General features: G+C 49.9%; 1 non-coding gene across 1 annotated transcript; it reads left to right on the top strand.

The window, feature by feature from the left end:
• Positions 1 to 4,225: 4,225 nt before the first annotated feature.
• Positions 4,226 to 4,364, top strand: LOC127318210 (small nucleolar RNA Z247). Its single transcript, XR_007861764.1, has one exon. It is a non-coding gene; the product is annotated as a small nucleolar RNA Z247 (small nucleolar RNA).
• The last annotated feature ends 1,825 nt before the right edge of the window (positions 4,365 to 6,189 follow it).

Raw genomic sequence — 6,189 nt, 5'->3', positions numbered from 1 at the left:
CTAGTTCCTTGCCCTCCCAGACCAGTTACTCTCAGTTGCCTAGATACAAAAGCTCGACCACCTTGAGTAGCTCGTGCAAGAGCTCAAGGGGTTAGGTGGTTGAGGTGTAATAGGGATCGTACCCTAGCTAGGTAGGTGGTGCGAGAAGATAAACTTCAGAGATGAGAGGATAAGAAGTGGAAGGAAGAAACGCGGCTTCGACTAGTGGATCCTGATTCGCTCGTGACCTCGAAGATTAGGTCACGAAGGAGAAGCATACATGTTTTTCTGGGATTTTAGGCTCTAGAGAAGTAGGACCAGACATATAGAGGCTCATATACTATTATTTTTCTTATATAAACTGTTTTTTACGTGCTAATTTGTGTAGGTTACACCGATTAATAGCCGACCGATTAAATCAGTTAATCGTCCAAATTCCGATTAATCGCTACTCCCAAGCCGACCGAGCAGTTAATGATTACCGATTTCCTTACCATTGCCTAAAACTATATCACACATGGTTCTAAAGAGTAATGTATTTTACATTTTAAAGAGTAATAAATTTTAAGGAGGTCTATAATTTGCTAGAAGACTCCAGAAGATCCAAAATCGCTGGTCCTGCATTTTGTGCAACACATGTTACTTCTCTCAAATCACAAAGGGAAAACATAATGATTGGTGTTACTAATTGAACCAAATTCTTCTATTGCTGTAAACCATATTTGCTTCACTATTTGATGATTGCAAATGGTCCTAAAACAAGAGGATGGACTCAGGGACAGTGTGTCTACAGTCTACTCAACTAGATAGCACCTACAGCACCTAAGATTCAAGACCTTGTCGTTTGTTTTGGGTGCACATATTTCGAATATGGAGTCTACCGTTCGCATGCCTATGCAAATGAAACCTACATCATTGCATGCTCCCTCCGTTTCATATTACTCCGTATATAAGGATTAGTCAAAGTTAATCTTTGCATTATTTGACCAACTATGTATGATAAATTATGAAAATGATAGTAAAGCAAATAGGGCAGAAGCTTCGGGTCGGCCGGTCCCGCGACGCGAAGGCCTAGGGTTCCGCCCCGTCGCGCCGCCGCCGCCAGGCCGTCCTCGCCTCCGCCCCCGACCCCCACCCCCACCACCTCCTCTCCCCCGGCCCTTGCTGCCGCTCCCCGCGGGCGGCAGGAGGGCCCCCAGCACCTAGCGCCCCCTCGCCTCCTCCTCTGGCCTCGCCGCCCGCGCCGTCGGTGCGAGCCGCCGGCAAAGCCCCGTGCGGTGCCGGCGGCGGTGGAGCAGCCTTTCCCCGCGCGCGTGGAGGGGAGACGCGGGGTCTCCTCGGTCGGCGGCGGTGCGCTCGGGTCGGCTTCGGCTCCGGCGGTGGAGGGTCTTCCTGGGTGGCGCGGCGGCGCATCCCGGGGCGGCGCAACGTCGGGTGGCAGGGGGACGGCGGCGCAACCTCTTGGTTGCGGGGCGGCGGGATGGCTAGGGCTGGCGCCTGCCTGGCCCAGATCTGGGCCCTTCGGGGCCCATCTGGGTCCGGGCGGGCCGGGTTCTGCCCCTGCTGCTTCCGGCGGTGAGAGGAGACGGCTTGGGCTGGGTGCAGCGGTGCTGGCGGCACGTGTACTGCAGCGCGCAGACGGGAGCTTCACGAACCCCCTCTGGTTCGGCCGGGCCAGGTGGGCCTGGTTTGCTCCTGTCGATGCGTCCGGCCGGTGCTCGCAGGCGGCGGTGGAGGCGGGTCCCTCCAGCGTGTCTGCCGACCTGCTGTCTCTCGTTCTCGGCTGGTTCTCCTTGATCCTGTTGGTCCCGTTTTGTTTGGCACGGTGAGACGGCGGCGATGTCTGCAAGGCCGTGGTGGCGCGTGCTGGTGGGCGGCAAGTATGGTGGAGCACGACGGCGCGTCCGGGGCGGGGTTGCGAGGGTCGGGAGAAATCCCTGTCGGCTTGGCTGACACCGACGTGGTGACGCCCGAGGGCGCCACCCTACCTTCCTGAAGGGCGTTGGGTGAAGCCCTCCTCCGTTGCCCTGCGTGTACCGGGGGAAACCCTAGGATCCGTCCGGGCAGCAGCGTCGTCATCGTCGCATTCCTTCTTGGAGGTGTTGCTTGGTACGGCGTTCCAGAGTGCTAGGAGCGTGGTAGAAATTTCCGGAGGGCGCAACGGCTGCGAGACATCTCCGTTTTTTGTTGATCCGACCATGTCGACATTCTTTCTCTTTTCTTTCTTTTATGTTTTCTTTTGGACGTGCTTGTGCTGATGCCCCAGCAAGTTGTATCGGGTTGTTGCTATATTAATATAGCGGGGCGAAAGCCTATTTCGAGGACGAGGAATATCTCAATATAAAATACAATGTTGGTTTGCTTCACTATATATGATTTGTCAAATTTTGCAAAGTTTGACTTTGACTAAGCTTTTTATATATATGAAGTAATATCAAACAAAGGGAGTAGGTTATATGGAGTTACATGGGGTTGTGGTGGTAAGTTTTCATTTCTTAGTGAGCATTCGAGGGCGGATCTCGCGCATTGGGTTTTCCTACTATCTAATCAGCAACCTCCTCCTATCATTTGTATGAACTTAATTATTTCCATTGCTAATGGAGAGAGGTTGAAACCTGTTTGGAAAAGAATAAGTTCCATCGCCCAAACAAAACACAGTCTCCACATGTATAATTGGTTCAACATACTAGACAGGGGGCGTACTAGCTTTCACGAATCATGGCAATACTAAAGCGACTTTTCAGGACCAGGCCGTCTTCATGCAGCCAGCTTCAGATAGCCCTGGATCCTGGACATCTTAAGCTAGTCAATGTGGAAGAATTCGGATCACCAGATGGTTTTTTGCCACGCAATTGAGCTCTCTTGATCAATAGTTTCCGTTTGTTCGTCAGAACTTTGGATCGTTTGGCAGCCTGATGATATACAGAGATAGAAGTTGATGTTGATGCGCGCTATAAATCAGCCTATCTTCTTGCCAAGATAAGCATGGCACGCACAAATGTAGCGTCAACTGTATAATCTGTCGGGCAGACATACAAGCCAAGTCACGGATGAAGCACGGGGGGACACGATACCGGCAAAGCAATATCAAGAACTAGCACAGATTGTCTGATTAGCAGGCTGATAGCTTCGTATGTACATGCACGCACAGCAGTTAGAGCGTCTTATGCTGTAGCCATAGTTACACTTGAACCTGTCTGCACGGCTATTCATCGAGCTGTATACAGCTAGCCAGCTAGTAGCGCTGTAACCGGGAGCTTAGATTTTTCCTCCGATCTCCAGCTGATCTAAGATCAACAGTGAGCCCTGCGTATTGGCTCAAATATAGGTGAAACAATGTATTCAGGCAGTCAAATACACACTTGATCCCAACATTCTGAAACCAAGAGAGTACATCGGAAATTTGGTTTGCAGTTTGTACAGATTCCAACTGATGTTTTCAGTCCATCGTGATAGACTACGTATTTGTATACGTATGTAGATAGGACTATACGGCTGATGTTGTAAACCGTGTAAACTCTGTGTCATGTACACTATATAAATCAATGACAGGCCACCCGATTGTGGTGTGCGTTCCCCTCCAAACTAAACCCTAGTCATTGTTCTTTCATGGTATCAGAGCCCACGGGCGATCTAATCTAAAGCTTCCGCCTTCGTCTACTCCATGTCGACGGTTCCCTCGACCAGCACCGCCATCATCGACGCGCTGTCCAAAGCGCTCACTACTCCGTCGGGCATGTCTCTCCCCGCCGGGAGCTCCTCCAGCGGCGGCCAGTCCGGGCCGTTCAACTTCGCAAACCTGATCCCCATCAAGCTCTCCACTGAGTCGTATTTGTTCTGGAAGGCTCAGGTGGTGTCGGTTCTCCGCAGCCATCTCCTCTTCGGCTATGTTGACGGCAGCTTTCCAGCGCCCTCTCAGACGGTGCCCAACCCCCAAGCTGCTGATGCTGGGGCTCCTCCGGTCATCGTCAATCCCGCCTACGTAGCGTGGCTGCAGCAAGATCAGGCGATACTGTCTTCGATCCTCGCCACTTCAACTGAATCGGTGGTCGGCATGATCCATCTTGCCGCCACATCTCATGAAGCATGGACTACTCTTGCCGGCAGCTTTTCTGCTCAATCCACGGCTCGTTCCATGCAAATCAAGCGTCAGCTGAACAAAACGAAGAAGGTTGATTTTCCGTCAGTTTCAGCTTACTTCAACAAAATCAAGTCATGTGCTGATACCCTCGCCTCGATCGGGAAGCCACTTGGAGATGAGGAGTTTATCACATACGTTTTGGATGGACTTGATGAGGACTATGACCCGCTTGTTGCTGTTATCAACAATCGCACCACACTGATTCCAATACGTGATCTATATGCTCAGTTATTGAGTATTGAGCAGCGGATGGAGGACCGTAAGGCTGAACTTCAGGATGGGCTGCACTCTGCGAATGCTGCGTCGTTTGGGAGAAACAGTGCTAAACCATATCGCTCGGATGGACGTGATCAAGGGAAGTCCTATGGTGGCAACGGCAGCTACGGTGGAAATTATGGTGGCAATCATGGTGGCTTCAGCGGTACTGGAGGACCGCGTCCTATACTTCCCTCGCCACCATCTTTCGCGCCATCGTTTGCTAACAACAACTCCGGTCACTTCAACTCGGGTGCCAACACTAGCGGAGGAGGAAACAGGCCAACCTGTCAATTATGTGGCAAGCTTGGCCACGTCGCCTCCAACTGCTTCAAGCGCTTCAAGCGTGAGTTTCGGGGTGTCGGCTACAACGACAAGTTCGCTGAACGTCAAGCAGCTTCCGCTACTCAGGGCCATACTCCATCTTACCCCGTTGACCCAAGCTGGTATGCAGACACCGGCGCCACAGATCATCTCACCAATGAGTTGGCAAAGCTGCACATGAAGGAGCCCTACCAAGGCAAGGACCGCGTCCACACTGCAAACGGTTCAGGTATGCGCATACTCCATATTGGTCAATCTTCACTTCCCACACAATCTTCATCACCACTTCGTCTCACCAATGTCCTCCATGTTCCTGATGTTACACGTAATCTTCTCTCGGTCAAGAAACTTACTCGAGATAATAACGTTTTTGTTGAATTTCACCCTTTTGATTTGATTGTTAAGGATCGGGGCACGAGGGAAACAATTCTTAGAGGACGTTGTCGTGGTGAGCTCTACAAGTTTGATCCTCCTTTTGGGCGCCAAGCTTTCAGCAGTGTCTTCAGTGGTGTTCGGGTGTCGCGAGAAAAGTGGCATTGTCGTCTAGGTCATCCAGCGTCTCCAATTATTCAGCATGTCTTAAGTCGCCATGAACTTCCATCTTTGTTAGATAAAAGTAATTCAGTTTGTGATGCCTGTATGCAAGGCAAGAGTCATCAGTTACCGTTTTCGCTTTCGGAACGTGTAATTTCTACTCCTTTGGAGTTTATATTTTCTGATGTGTGGGGTCCCGCTGAAACTTCGGTTAGTGGACATCAATATTATGTCAGTTTTGTTGATGGTTTTAGTCGCTTCACTTGGCTTTATTTGCTCAAACGCAAGTCCGATGTGTTTCATATCTTTCTACACTTTCGAAGCATGTTGAGCGTCTCCTTGGTCATAAAATTATTCATGTTCAGACATGGGGTGGGGAATATATTAAACTTAATTCTTTCTTTCAGAACATTGGAATTAGTCATCGCGTATCTTGTCCTCATACACATCAACAAAACGGTGTTGCTGAAAGAAAACATAGACATGTTGTTGAAACCGGTCTCACACTTCTTGCACATGCATCTCTTCCGTTTCGGTTTTGGAGTGATGCGGTTACTACAGCTTGTTTTCTCATCAATAGACTTCCTACTCGTGTTCTTGACATGAAAACACCACTTGAGTGTTTGCTTGGTGAGGTCCACGATTACACCTTTCTTAAAGTCTTCGGGTGTGCATGTTGGCCACATCTCCGTCCATATAACAAACACAAACTTGAGTATCGTTCCAAAAAATGTGTCTTCCTTGGATATAGCTCACTTCATAAAGGATATAAGTGTCTCCATGTTCCCACAAATCGCGTCTATATTTCTAGGGATGTCGTCTTCGATGAAAATGTCTTCCCGTTTTCTGCCATATCCAACACTATTCCTACACCAGAGTCTTCTTCTCCTGTCACTTCTGACCAATTTCGAGATGTTGCATATCCTGCTGTTTTGTTGCCTCATCATGGTGCAGGT

This window comes from Lolium perenne, chromosome 7, assembly GCF_019359855.2.
Source record: "Lolium perenne isolate Kyuss_39 chromosome 7, Kyuss_2.0, whole genome shotgun sequence".
NCBI classification, from domain to species: domain Eukaryota; kingdom Viridiplantae; phylum Streptophyta; class Magnoliopsida; order Poales; family Poaceae; genus Lolium; species Lolium perenne.
This window is presented reverse-complemented; position numbering and strand designations above follow the sequence as displayed.